The 15,186-nt window shown below is 42.6% G+C and overlaps 2 pseudogenes; both read right to left on the reverse strand.

Annotated features, from left to right (window-relative positions):
* Positions 1–2,131: 2,131 nt before the first annotated feature.
* Positions 2,132–2,254, reverse strand: LOC140216892 (U5 spliceosomal RNA; annotated as a pseudogene).
* Positions 2,255–11,959: 9,705 nt separating this feature from the next.
* Positions 11,960–12,082, reverse strand: LOC126520517 (U5 spliceosomal RNA; annotated as a pseudogene).
* Positions 12,083–15,186: the final 3,104 nt, after the last annotated feature.

Below are 15,186 nucleotides of genomic sequence, written 5' to 3' on the forward strand. Positions count from 1 at the left end.
ATTTATTATACGAAAAACACGTTACTGAAGGCGACAAACATGGTCTAAATATGTTTTGTATGTCCTGCCAGTCGTTTGCAGGCAATGGCATAAATCGCCGAGCACAAGTGAGAAATACAGAACGCGTGAAATCAAAAGCCCAAAGCACTCTCTAGCCCTTAGTAATACATGGCAGCCATGACTTAATTTGGAGCAGACATTAATAATTTGCTGTTTCCAGTGCATATCAGACTGAAACACAGCACCAAGATATTGCTTGCATTGCGACACGCTGAGCTCATTCTTGTTGTTAATAGTTGATGCAACGTGGTCATATATTTATGTTATTCGCGAGTGAAACACGGTGTACTTTAGTTTCTGGTTATAGTCAGCTTATTACTTATGTACCATTGTGATACTTCGCTAAGTTCTTAATTTTACATTTCAGTTCCTCCAAGTTATCGCCTGTGGAAAGTAATCCAGTGTCATCGGCATGCATAATAGATTCAGAATCCTTCAGACCTGACGGAAGATCGTTATTATGAAAAAAAAAAAAAAAACAGAGGCTCAGCACGGAACCTTGCAGAATACAGAAAATAGTGCTCTGCGGTAGAGAGGTTAGATTGTTTACAGCAACATATTGTTTCCTATTTGAAAAATAACTTTTAATTAGATTAGAAATATTTCTTTTCAGACCCTAAGCTTCCGATTTCTGTTGCTGTATTGTCTGATCTACCGTATCGAAAGCTTTGGATACATCTAAGTAAACTACTATGGCAAGTTTGTTACCATTCAGTGCAGTATTTATGATTTGTGTACGAACAATAACTGCGGAAAACGTAGATGTTTAGGGCCTGAAGCCATGCTGATTAGCACAGATGATGTCATATTAGCCTTTAAAAATTTTGTATACGCTTTCAAAGTACCTTTACAAAAACTGTATTGATTGCATTTAGCAGCGATATCGGCCCGCACTTTTCTATGTCGGATCGTTCACCGCTTTTAAAGATAGGTATCACCTCCTTCACCTGCAGTCTGACAGGATACACTCCATTTCCCAACGTATGGTTTAAGATATGCAGTAGATGGATTCCCAGTATATCGAAGTTGTTTTTTATCAGCCTAACAGGTAATGCTTCTGCCGCCTTAGCGACTGAAAGGTTGCTTACTGTTGTAACTAATTCTTGAATTTGTATGTGAGGCAATGCAAAAGTGTTGTTGTCACGCTCTTACATTTTCCCTTAAGGAACGTCAGCATGTACCTTAGGCCCTACGGAGGCAAAATAGGCACAATATGATTCAGCTGTACCTTCGTCAACAGTTTCAGGGAAAGTAGAGATGTTGGATCCTAAGCCGATTGCGTAATTTACCGTGTCCCATCATTTTTTCTTGTATTTACATCCGCCTGCTTCAAGAGTGATGAATAACATTGTTTTTCTTTCCCTTTCCCTAATTGGAAACATAGATAGATTTAGATAGCGTTTAAATTGAGTTATGTAATGTTTCTTTGATCTCAACTGTTACCATTTGTGGTACCATTGATCCTTATCTTTTTACAACATTAATATTCCAGTATTCATCCAAGGACAATTAATTTGGCTAGCTGTATTTTTTAAGGGTCGGCATAGAGCGCCGTTCAACGGCATTTTTAATTATATCTAGAAATTTCATGTACTCGGTGTCAACGTGTTTATCACATGCCGTAATGAAATATGTTCGTTCTAATATTCCACGCAGCCGGACGTAGTCTATCGTACTCAGCATTTTACTCTGTACCGAATGCAGTGTTTTTCAATAGCAAAAATAATGGATGAATGGTCTGCAATCAACTCACCTCAAGGACCAGCCTGCGCACCTTATGTAATATGACACATGATGTGATCTACTGTGTAGTTGAGGTATTGGGGCGCGAGTTGCTTCTGTTTAAAAGTTTTCTCCGAAATTATTCATGCGGTTTTGAAAGCTTACACTTCTACACCACGCTGCAACGGATCTGTGCGCCGACAACGGCGCGCGCAGGGGCGCCTTACATCTTACTAACAGTAACGCTACTACGCTCAGTCGGCCATAGCGGTAACGCCAAATACCCTTGTTCATCGATATCTGCGTCACTGAACAACGTAAGTCTTCCTTTTGATCTCAATAGTAGGCCCTGCCCAAACGGACAAGGCCTCTCAAAAATTGGCCTATAGGCTCATTGGAGTGTCCCTCCCCACGGTAATCTTTAGTAAAAGGCGAAAGATTAATACGTGGATTTGAGGAGTGACCTGAGCGATGAAATTACCTATGCTTACCTTGGCTGGTCTCCAAAATGGGGTCGCTTACTTGGCCAAGCGAACGTTCAAGCTTTTCTCAAATTTGCATGCTTAAAACTCAACTCTCCTTATTCTTTAGCAAGTATATAGCTGACTGGGCTTTTCTACGTGTACTTCTTAATAGAGAAATATTACATATTGCCATATTCACGTTTAAAATCTAATGACATATTAAAAATAGCCCGGATTGCTTGCACTGCACGCCTGCCATTTTTCATGCGCAGCAGTCGCCATCTGGTGTTGAACATCGAAGTTTTAAACGCGTGTGGAGGACTTCTTTTTTAACCGAATACTTTTATTATTAGTTCTAAAAGACAATACACACGCAGTTAGTCCCACCCATAGCCTCCAAGGCTAGTGATGGGTCCGCAAACTAAACAAATACAATAATATTAGCAGACTTTTTGATGAATGGGCTCAATCACAACACACTTCAGTAAAACGCAAGAAAATTGGCAAGCTTAAGTATATAACTTTGTGGTATATTCGACCGAAGCAGAAAGTCCAAGGAATGTCCAACGCACCGACAGGGCATCGAAAATAAAAACGAGCTGTTTCTTGTTTTGTAAATTCATTTACACGCTTCTCCATTCCAACATATTTCCATAGAAATCAGGAAAAGATGTTTTAACGATGCGAATCATTCATTTCTTTCCATTACTTCGTTTGGAACTTCATTACACACGTAGGCTCCTTTATATTGTCCAGGTCTATGGATGTAGGTATTATGAGAAGGCGGGAAAGTAAATAGACTGTTTGTAGCGGCTCTTGTTTGTTTCATTGATAATCTGAATATAGTAAGGGACAGCTCGTTATTGGACCTTATTTATTGTATTTCCTACTTCAGCTATCTTGAATTTATATGAAATATGTACGGGTGACATGCATGGCTGCTCAAAAAGTAGCATACTGGCGTGAGTACTTCTTGAATAATTTATTATACGAAAAACACGTTACTGAAGGCGACAAACATGGTCTAAATATGTTTTGTATGTCCTGCCAGTCGTTTGCAGGCAATGGCATAAATCGCCGAGCACAAGTGAGAAGTACAGAACGCGTGAAATCAAAAGTCCAAAGCACTCTCTAGCCCTTAGTAATACATGGCAGCCATGACTTAATTTGGAGCAGACATTAATAATTTGCTGTTTCCAGTGCATATCAGACTGAAACACAGCACCAAGATATTGCTTGCATTGCGACACGCTGAGCTCATTCTTGTTGTTAATAGTTGATGCAACGTGGTCATATATTTATGTTATTCGCGAGTGAAACACGGTGTACTTTATTTTCTGGTTATAGTCAGCTTATTACTTATGTACCATTGTGATACTTCGCTAAGTTCTTAATTTTACATTTCAGTTCCTCCAAGTTATCGCCTGTGGAAAGTAATCCAGTGTCATCGGCATGCATAATAGATTCAGAATCCTTCAGACCTGACGGAAGATCGTTATTATGAAAAAAAAAAAAAACAGAGGCTCAGCACGGAACCTTGCAGAACACAGAAAATAGTGCTCTGCGGTAGAGAGGTTAGATTGTTTACAGCAAAATATTGTTTCCTATTTGAAAAATAACTTTTAATTAGATTAGAAATATTTCTTTTCAGACCCTAAGCTTCCGATTTCTGTTGCTGTATTGTCTGATCTACCGTATCGAAAGCTTTGGATACATCTAAGTAAACTACTATGGCAAGTTTGTTACCATTCAGTGCAGTATTTATGATTTGTGTACGAACAATAACTGCGGAAAACGTAGATGTTTAGGGCCTGAAGCCATGCTGATTAGCACAGATGATGTCATATTAGCCTTTAAAAATTTTGTATACGCTTTCAAAGTACCTTTACAAAAACTGTATTGATTGCATTTAGCAGCGATATCGGCCCGCACTTTTCTATGTCGGATCGTTCACCGTATTTAAAGATAGGCATGACCTCCTTCACCTGCAGTCCGACAGGATACACTCCATTTCCCAACGTATGGTTTAAGATATGCAGTAGATGGATTCCCAGTATATCGAAGTTGTTTTTTATCAGCCTAACAGGTAATGCTTCTGCCGCCTTAGCGACTGAAAGGTTGCTTACTGTTGTAACTAATTCTTGAATTTGTATGTGAGGCAATGCAAAAGTGTTGTTGTCACGCTCTTACATTTTCCCTTAAGGAACGTCAGCATGTACCTTAGGCCCTACGGAGGCAAAATAGGCACAATATGATTCAGCTGTACCTTCGTCAACATTTTTGAAGTAGTAGCTTAGCGCAAAAAAGCACAGACACAAGGAAGACAGACAAGGACAAGCGCTACTCACAACTGTTTAATGGAAGGAAGGATAGTACATATGTATATATATCCTCTTGTCACGCATGCGCCTACCAAGCAGAAGAGAAGCCAGTACATGCACATCAAAGGTGGTTGCGCAAGAAGTTAAATTCGGCATCCAGTAATGTGATCGAAGGCTCACTCACACATCTATTTCTATTCATCTTGATAAAGAAGGCCTCAAGTGCGAGCCTGGAAGACGCGTTGCCGCTCCTGCCAAGAATAGTTGTCGCAGAAAATCGAGCGTCGCAACCACACGCGGTGACATGAGCCACCAAATGTGCGCCCTTATCCTCTTTTTTCTTTAGTTTTTGCGCATGTTCCCTTAAACGGTCATTCACACAACGCTCAGTTTGTCCAATGTAAAGCTGCCCACAAGGGTGCAAGGGAATTGCATAAACAACCCCTCTGGAGCACTCAACAAAGGGCTTCTCATGCCTCGTGCGGCAGCCCCGCCTGCTCTTACAGCAAACTCGAGAACACAGCTTCGAAAGCTTGTTGGGTGCAGAGAAAACCAGAGGAATACCATGACGGTTAGCAACCTTTTTAAGGTTGTGTGACACCTTGTGTACATAAGGAATAACCTCTGGTCTTACCTTCGGTCGTTCGACCTCTGCGCTCGCCCTTCGTGCTCCAAGCTTAACTTTTTGCAGAAGAGACTCTACTATAGCATTGACGACCGTCAAAGGGAAACCAGCTGCCAAAAGGCGTCCAACTTGGTTCGTAAAACTAGACCGCATTTGGTGTGCGCACGATTTCCGCAAAGCCGATTCCAAGCAAAGACTACCAACTGCTCGCTTCACCACTTTAGAGTGTGCGGAATCGTACGGCAGCAATTGCTTCATGGCTCGCGGTTGATAGGACCAGCAGACATGGCCAACTTCAAAAGACAGTTTTAAATCTAAGAACTGTAGGCCTGTGTCGTCAGGAAGTTCATGGGTAAATACAAGCCCTTGGCCTTGGTTGTTAAAAGCTTCTAAAATAAAAGCAAGGGATGTAAAGTCACCCTTATTGTTTAAAAGCACTAAAAAATCATCAACATACCTAAAGACTTTTAAAACCTGCCCCCCATTAAAAACCTGCTCTAAAGACCTATCAACAAAAGACAAAAAAATGTCGCACAAAATAGGAGCAACACAAGACCCAATACACACTCCCCGGCGTTGCAGATATGGCTGCTCGTTGTAAAGTATAAAAGTCACACTTAAATAAAACTCGAGCAATGTTAAAAAGCTGTCCACTGAAAGGCCCGCCGAGTTCTGGAAGTCGAACACGTCGTTGTATTCAAAACATTCCCTTAAGGAAACGAGAAGCTTGTCCTGAGGAATTGAGTAGAAAAGATCTTCTACGTCAACGGAAAAACCATACTTAATGCCGTCATTACACTTTACAAATTGCGCGACCTCCGAAGAACTTTTAACACGGAAAGGGTCATCCACTTGTAGCGTCTTAAGCTTATTCAAAAGAAAAAGGCTCACGCAATGCTGCCACGCCCCGCGCTCGCTAACGATAGTTCTGAAAGGAATATCGGGCTTGTGCGTTTTCGCGGTAAAGAACACGGTCAAACAGCTTTCTTTGCTATTCTTGATACCTTTAGCAAGGGTGGTCAAGTTCAAACTTCTGCAGAACTCGATGAAGTTCGACTTGACTCTAACTGCACTCTTACTAATGGGAACGAAATTCTTATTCACCGCTGCCTGCGCTTTTTCGTCAAACCGACCTTTTGGCAACACAACAAACCCTCCTTCCTTATCTGACTGCAACAGCATAAGCTCATTTTGCTTGAAATACTTTACGACACCTTCTAAGCTCTTTTTAGCATGAACGTCTGAAGCCCTGCTTGAACACCTTGAGATAGAGTAAAGTCCCTCCTTCAGACACTGGTCATGGTCCTCTTGGCTACACCTTGCAGAGACGTCTCGGTTAAGACCTACCAGGTCATGGGGCCGGACGGAGGGTGGAACGGCATACTTCGGACCTTTTTCCAGTAGCCTGGAAACGTCCCCGGGGAGTGAAACTTGGTCTAAAACGACCACCGGTTTTCCCTGTGCACGATTGGCGGTCGATGACCTCAGAAGGAAGCTCAGCATAGTCCTCCACCTTGTCTCCGTGATATGAGCCGCAAGTTTTCTAAACTCACGCAGCTTACTGCTTGCTAGCCAATCCGGATTACCGTAGTGGCACAACACGCGCAACCAGTCTTGCAGAAGTCGGACTTGGCGCCAGAGCTCAGACTTCAATAGTTTGCAAAGCCTCTTGAGGTGTCCCCAGGACGGCTTCACCAAACCAAACAGAGCACAAACATCTCGAGGGTATATCCCTTTCCGGACACAGAAGCCGTAAAACCTGGCCCGGCATGTGGCTTCGACGATGTGGGAAACAAGAACTTCGGTGACAGAGGATTGCAGAGGATACACAGAAAAGGAGTTGCCCAGTGTACGAGAAATGAATTCTAGAAGTGTTGACTGTTGGGCTAGTTGGTCGTCCATATTTGAAGTAGTAGCTTAGCGCAAAAAAGCACAGACACAAGGAAGACAGACAAGGACAAGCGCTACTCACAACTGTTTAATGGAAGGAAGGATAGTACATATGTATATATATCCTCTTGTCACGCATGCGCCTACCAAGCAGAAGAGAAGCCAGTACATGCACATCAAAGGCGGTTGCGCAAGAAGTTAAATTCGGCATCCAGTAATGTGATCGAAGGCTCACTCACACATCTATTTCTATTCATCTTGATAAAGAAGGCCTCAAGTGCGAGCCTGGAAGACGCGTTGCCGCTCCTGCCAAGAATAGTTGTCGCAGAAAATCGAGCGTCGCAACCACACGCGGTGACATGAGCCACCAAATGTGCGCCCTTATCCTCTTTTTTCTTTAGTTTTTGCGCATGTTCCCTTAAACGGTCATTCACACAACGCTCAGTTTGTCCAATGTAAAGCTGCCCATAAGGGTGCAAGGGAATTGCATAAACAACCCCTCTGGAGCACTCAACAAAGGGCTTCTCATGCCTCGTGCGGCAGCCCCGCCTGCTCTTACAGCAAACTCGAGAACACAGCTTCGAAAGCTTGTTGGGTGCAGAGAAAACCAGAGGAATACCATGACGGTTAGCAACCTTTTTAAGGTTGTGTGACACCTTGTGTACATAAGGAATAACCTCTGGTCTTACCTTCGGTCGTTCGACCTCTGCGCTCGCCCTTCGTGCTCCAAGCTTAACTTTTTGCAGAAGAGACTCTACTATAGCATTGACGACCGTCAAAGGGAAACCAGCTGCCAAAAGGCGTCCAACTTGGTTCGTAAAACTAGACCGCATTTGGTGTGCGCACGATTTCCGCAAAGCCGATTCCAAGCAAAGACTACCAACTGCTCGCTTCACCACTTTAGAGTGTGCGGAATCGTACGGCAGCAATTGCTTCATGGCTCGCGGTTGATAGGACCAGCAGACATGGCCAACTTCAAAAGACAGTTTTAAATCTAAGAACTGTAGGCCTGTGTCGTCAGGAAGTTCATGGGTAAATACAAGCCCTTGGCCTTGGTTGTTAAAAGGTTCTAAAATAAAAGCAAGGGATGTAAAGTCACCCTTATTGTTTAAAAGCACTAAAAAATCATCAACATACCTAAAGACTTTTAAAACCTGCCCCCCATTAAAAACCTGCTCTAAAGACCTATCAACAAAAGACAAAAAAATGTCGCACAAAATAGGAGCAACACAAGACCCAATACACACTCCCCGGCGTTGCAGATATGGCTGCTCGTAGTAAAGTATAAAAGTCACACTTAAATAAAACTCGAGCAATGTTAAAAAGCTGTCCACTGAAAGGCCCGCCGAGTTCTGGAAGTCGACCACGTCGTTGTATTCAAAACATTCCCTTAAGGAAACGAGAAGCTTGTCCTGAGGAATTGAGTAGAAAAGATCTTCTACGTCAACGGAAAAACTATACTTAATGCCGTCATTACACTTTACAAATTGCGCGACCTCCGAAGAACTTTTAACACGGAAAGGTTCATCCACTTGTAGCGTCTTAAGCTTATTCAAAAGAAAAAGGCTCACGCAATGCTGCCACGGCTTCTGTGTCCGGAAAGGGATATACCCTCGAGATGTTTGTGCTCTGTTTGGTTTGGTGAAGCCGTCCTGGGGACACCTCAAGAGGCTTTGCAAACTATTGAAGTCTGAGCTCTGGCGCCAAGTCCGACTTCTGCAAGACTGGTTGCGCGTGTTGTGCCACTACGGTAATCCGGATTGGCTAGCAAGCAGTAAGCTGCGTGAGTTTAGAAAACTTGCGGCTCATATCACGGAGACAAGGTGGAGGACTATGCTGAGCTTCCTTCTGAGGTCATCGACCGCCAATCGTGCACAGGGAAAACCGGTGGTCGTTTTAGACCAAGTTTCACTCCCCGGGGACGTTTCCAGGCTACTGGAAAAAGGTCCGAAGTATGCCGTTCCACCCTCCGTCCGGCCCCATGACCTGGTAGGTCTTAACCGAGACGTCTCTGCAAGGTGTAACCAAGAGGACCATGACCAGTGTCTGAAGGAGGGACTTTACTCTATCTCAAGGTGTTCAAGCAGGGCTTCAGACGTTCATGCTAAAAAGAGCTTAGAAGGTGTCGTAAAGTATTTCAAGCAAAATGAGCTTATGCTGTTGCAGTCAGATAAGGAAGGAGGGTTTGTTGTGTTGCCAAAAGGTCGGTTTGACGAAAAAGCGCAGGCAGCGGTGAATAAGAATTTCGTTCCCATTAGTAAGAGTGCAGTTAGAGTCAAGTCGAACTTCATCGAGTTCTGCAGAAGTTTGAACTTGACCACCCTTGCTAAAGGTATCAAGAATAGCAAAGAAAGCTGTTTGACCGTGTTCTTTACCGCGAAAACGCACAAGCCCGATATTCCTTTCAGAACTATCGTTAGCGAGCGCGGGGCGTGGCAGCATTGCGTGAGCCTTTTTCTTTTGAATAAGCTTAAGACGCTACAAGTGGATGACCCTTTCCGTGTTAAAAGTTCTTCGGAGGTCGCGCAATTTGTAAAGTGTAATGACGGCATTAAGTATGGTTTTTCCGTTGACGTAGAAGATCTTTTCTACTCAATTCCTCAGGACAAGCTTCTCGTTTCCTTAAGGGAATGTTTTGAATACAACGACGTGTTCGACTTCCAGAACTCGGCGGGCCTTTCAGTGGACAGCTTTTTAACATTGCTCGAGTTTTATTTAAGTGTGACTTTTATACTTTACAACGAGCAGCCATATCTGCAACGCTGGGGAGTGTGTATTGGGTCTTGTGTTGCTCCTATTTTGTGCGACATTTTTTTGTCTTTTGTTGATAGGTCTTTAGAGCAGGTTTTTAATGGGGGGCAGGTTTTAAAAGTCTTTAGGTATGTTGATGATTTTTTAGTGCTTTTAAACAATAAGGGTGACTTTACATCCCTTGCTTTTATTTTAGAAGCTTTTAACAACCAAGGCCAAGGGCTTGTATTTACCCATGAACTTCCTGACGACACAGGCCTACAGTTCTTAGATTTAAAACTGTCTTTTGAAGTTGGCCATGTCTGCTGGTCCTATCAACCGCGAGCCATGAAGCAATTGCTGCCGTACGATTCCGCACACTCTAAAGTGGTGAAGCGAGCAGTTGGTAGTCTTTGCTTGGAATCGGCTTTGCGGAAATCGTGCGCACACCAAATGCGGTCTAGTTTTACGAACCAAGTTGGACGCCTTTTGGCAGCTGGTTTCCCTTTGACGGTCGTCAATGCTATAGTAGAGTCTCTTCTGCAAAAAGTTAAGCTTGGAGCACGAAGGGCGAGCGCAGAGGTCGAACGACCGAAGGTAAGACCAGAGGTTATTCCTTATGTACACAAGGTGTCACACAACCTTAAAAAGGTTGCTAACCGTCATGGTATTCCTCTGGTTTTCTCTGCACCCAACAAGCTTTCGAAGCTGTGTTCTCGAGTTTGCTGTAAGAGCAGGCGGGGCTGCCGCACGAGGCATGAGAAGCCCTTTGTTGAGTGCTCCAGAGGGGTTGTTTATGCAATTCCCTTGCACCCTTGTGGGCAGCTTTACATTGGACAAACTGAGCGTTGTGTGAATGACCGTTTAAGGGAACATGCGCAAAAACTAAAGAAAAAAGAGGATAAGGGCGCACATTTGGTGGCTCATGTCACCGCGTGTGGTTGCGACGCTCGATTTTCTGCGACAACTATTCTTGGCAGGAGCGGCAACGCGTCTTCCAGGCTCGCACTTGAGGCCTTCTTTATCAAGATGAATAGAAATAGATGTGTGAGTGAGCCTTCGATCACATTACTGGATGCCGAATTTAACTTCTTGCGCAACCGCCTTTGATGTGCATGTACTGGCTTCTCTTCTGCTTGGTAGGCGCATGCGTGACAAGAGGATATATATACATATGTACTATCCTTCCTTCCATTAAACAGTTGTGAGTAGCGCTTGTCCTTGTCTGTCTTCCTTGTGTCTGTGCTTTTTTGCGCTAAGCTACTACTTCAAATATGGACGACCAACTAGCCCAACAGTCAACTCTTCGTCAACAGTTTCAGGGAAAGTAGAGATGTTGGATCCTAAGCCGATGGCGTAATTTACCGTGTCCCATCATTTTTTCTTGTATTTACATCCGCCTGCTTCAAGAGTGATGAATAACATTGTTTTTCTTTCCCTTTCCCTAATTGGAAACATAGATAGATTTAGATAGCGTTTAAATTGAGTTATGTAATGTTCCTTTGATCTCAACTGTTACCATTTGTGGCACCATTGATCCTTATCTTTTTACAACATTAATATTCCAGTATTCATCCAAGGACAATTAATTTGGCTAGCTGTATTTTTTAAGGGTCGGCATAGAGCGCCGTTCAACGGCATTTTTAATTATATCTAGAAATTTCATGTACTCGGTGTCAACGTGTTTATCACATGCCGTAATGAAATATGTTCGTTCTAATATTCCACGCAGCCGGACGTAGTCTATCGTACTCAGCATTTTACTCTGTACCGAATGCAGTGTTTTTCAATAGCAAAAATAATGGATCAATGGTCTGCAATCAACTCACCTCAAGGACCAGCCTGCGCACCTTATGTAATATGACACATGATGTGATCTACTGTGTAGTTGAGGTATTGGGGCGCGAGTTGCTTCTGTTTAAAAGTTTTCTCCGAAATTATTCATGCAGTTTTGAAAGCTTACACTTCTACACCACGCTGCAACGGATCTGTGCGCCGACAACGGCGCGCGCAGGGGCGCCTTACATTTTACTAACAGTAACGCTACTACGCTCAGTCGGCCATAGCGGTAACGCCAAATACCCTTGTTCATCGATATCTGCGTCACTGAACAACGTAAGTCTTCCTTTTGATCTCAATAGTAGGCCCTGCCCAAACGGACAAGGCCTCTCAAAAATTGGCCTATAGGCTCATTGGAGTGTCCCTCCCCACGGTAATCTTTAGTAAAAGGCGAAAGATTAATACGTGGATTTGAGGAGAGACCTGAGCGATGAAATTACCTATGCTTACCTTGGCTGGTCTCCAAAATGGGGTCGCTTACTTGGCCAAGCGAACGTTCAAGCTTTTCTCAAATTTGCATGCTTAAAACTCAACTCTCCTTATTCTTTAGCAAGTATATAGCTGACTGGGCTTTTCTACGTGTACTTCTTAATAGAGAAATATTACATATTGCCATATTCACGTTTAAAATCTAATAACATATTAAAAATAGCCCGGATTGCTTGCACTGCACGCCTGCCATTTTTCATGCGCAGCAGTCGCCATCTGGTGTTGAACATCGAAGTTTTAAACGCGTGTGGAGGACTTCTTTTTTAACCGAATACTTTTATTATTAGTTCTAAAAGACAATAGACACGCAGTTGGTCCCACCCATAGCCTCCAAGGCTAGTGATGGGTCCGCAAACTAAACAAATACAATAATATTAGCAGACTTTTTGATGAATGGGCTCAATCACAACACACTTCAGTAAAACGCAAGAAAATTGGCAAGCTTAAGTATATAACTTTGTGGTATATTCGACCGAAGCAGAAAGTCCAAGGAATGTCCAACGCACCGACAGGGCATCGAAAATAAAAACGAGCTGTTTCTTGTTTTGTAAATTCATTTACACGCTTCTCCATTCCAACATATTTCCATAGAAATCAGGAAAAGATGTTTTAACGATGCGAATCATTCATTTCTTTCCATTACTTCGTTTGGAACTTCATTACACACGTAGGCTCCTTTATATTGTCCAGGTCTATGGATGTAGGTATTATGAGAAGGCGGGAAAGTAAATAGACTGTTTGTAGCGGCTCTTGTTTGTTTCATTGATAATCTGAATATAGTAAGGGACAGCTCGTTATTGGACCTTATTTATTGTATTTCCTACTTCAGCTATCTTGAATTTATATGAAATATGTACGGGTGACATGCATGGCTGCTCAAAAAGTAGCATACTGGCGTGAGTACTTCTTGAATAATTTATTATACGAAAAACACGTTACTGAAGGCGACAAACATGGTCTAAATATGTTTTGTATGTCCTGCCAGTCGTTTGCAGGCAATGGCATAAATCGCCGAGCACAAGTGAGAAATACAGAACGCGTGAAATCAAAAGTCCAAAGCACTCTCTAGCCCTTAGTAATACATGGCAGCCATGACTTAATTTGGAGCAGACATTAATAATTTGCTGTTTCCAGTGCATATCAGACTGAAACACAGCACCAAGATATTGCTTGCATTGCGACACGCTGAGCTCATTCTTGTTGTTAATAGTTGATGCAACGTGGTCATATATTTATGTTATTCGCGAGTGAAACACGGTGTACTTTATTTTCTGGTTATAGTCAGCTTATTACTTATGTACCATTGTGATACTTCGCTAAGTTCTTAATTTTACATTTCAGTTCCTCCAAGTTATCGCCTGTGGAAAGTAATCCAGTGTCATCGGCATGCATAATAGATTCAGAATCCTTCAGACCTGACGGAAGATCGTTATTATGGAAAAAAAAAAAAAAAACAGAGGCTCAGCACGGAACCTTGCAGAACACAGAAAATAGTGCTCTGCGGTAGAGAGGTTAGATTGTTTACAGCAACATATTGTTTCCTATTTGAAAAATAACTTTTAATTAGATTAGAAATATTTCTTTTCAGACCCTAAGCTTCCGATTTCTGTTGCTGTATTGTCTGATCTACCGTATCGAAAGCTTTGGATACATCTAAGTAAACTACTATGGCAAGTTTGTTACCATTCAGTGCAGTATTTATGATTTGTGTACGAACAATAACTGCGGAAAACGTAGATGTTTAGGGCCTGAAGCCATGCTGATTAGCACAGATGATGTCATATTAGCCTTTAAAAATTTTGTATACGCTTTCAAAGTACCTTTACAAAAACTGTATTGATTGCATTTAGCAGCGATATCGGCCCGCACTTTTCTATGTCGGATCGTTCACCGCTTTTAAAGATAGGTATGACCTCCTTCACCTGCAGTCCGACAGGATACACTCCATTTCCCAACGTATGGTTTAAGATATGCAGTAGATGGATTCCCAGTATATCGAAGTTGTTTTTTATCAGCCTAACAGGTAATGCTTCTGCCGCCTTAGCGACTGAAAGGTTGCTTACTGTTGTAACTAATTCTTGAATTTGTATGTGAGGCAATGCAAAAGTGTTGTTGTCACGCTCTTACATTTTCCCTTAAGGAACGTCAGCATGTACCTTAGGCCCTACGGAGGCAAAATAGGCACAATATGATTCAGCTGTACCTTCGTCAACAGTTTCAGGGAAAGTAGAGATGTTGGATCCTAAGCCGATTGCGTAATTTACCGTGTCCCATCATTTTTTCTTGTATTTACATCCGCCTGCTTCAAGAGTGATGAATAACATTGTTTTTCTTTCCCTTTCCCTAATTGGAAACATAGATAGATTTAGATAGCGTTTAAATTGAGTTATGTAATGTTCCTTTGATCTCAACTGTTACCATTTGTGGTACCATTGATCCTTATCTTTTTACAACATTAATATTCCAGTAATCATCCAAGGACAATTAATTTGGCTAGCTGTATTTTTTAAGGGTCGGCATAGAGCGCCGTTCAACGGCATTTGTAATTATATCTAGAAATTTCATGTACTCGGTGTCAACGTGTTTATCACATGCCGTAATGAAATATGTTCGTTCTAATATTCCACGCAGCCGGACGTAGTCTATCGTACTCAGCATTTTACTCTGTACCGAATGCAGTGTTTTTCAATAGCAAAACTAATGGATGAATGGTCTGCAATCAACTCACCTCAATGACCAGCCTGCGCACCTTATGTAATATGACACATGATGTGATCTACTGTGTAGTTGAGGTATTGGGGCGCGAGTTGCTTCTGTTTAAAAGTTTTCTCCGAAATTATTCATGCAGTTTTGAAAGCTTACACTTCTACACCACGCTGCAACGGATCTGTGCGCCGACAACGGCGCGCGCAGGGGCGCCTTACATTTTACTAACAGTAACGCTACTACGCTCAGTCGGCCATAGCGGTAACGCCAAATACCCTTGTTCATCGATATCTGCGTCACTGAACAACGTAAGTCTTCCTTTTGATCTCAATAGTAGGCC

Source organism: Dermacentor andersoni, chromosome 3, assembly GCF_023375885.2.
Source record: "Dermacentor andersoni chromosome 3, qqDerAnde1_hic_scaffold, whole genome shotgun sequence".
NCBI classification, from domain to species: Eukaryota; Metazoa; Arthropoda; class Arachnida; order Ixodida; family Ixodidae; genus Dermacentor; species Dermacentor andersoni.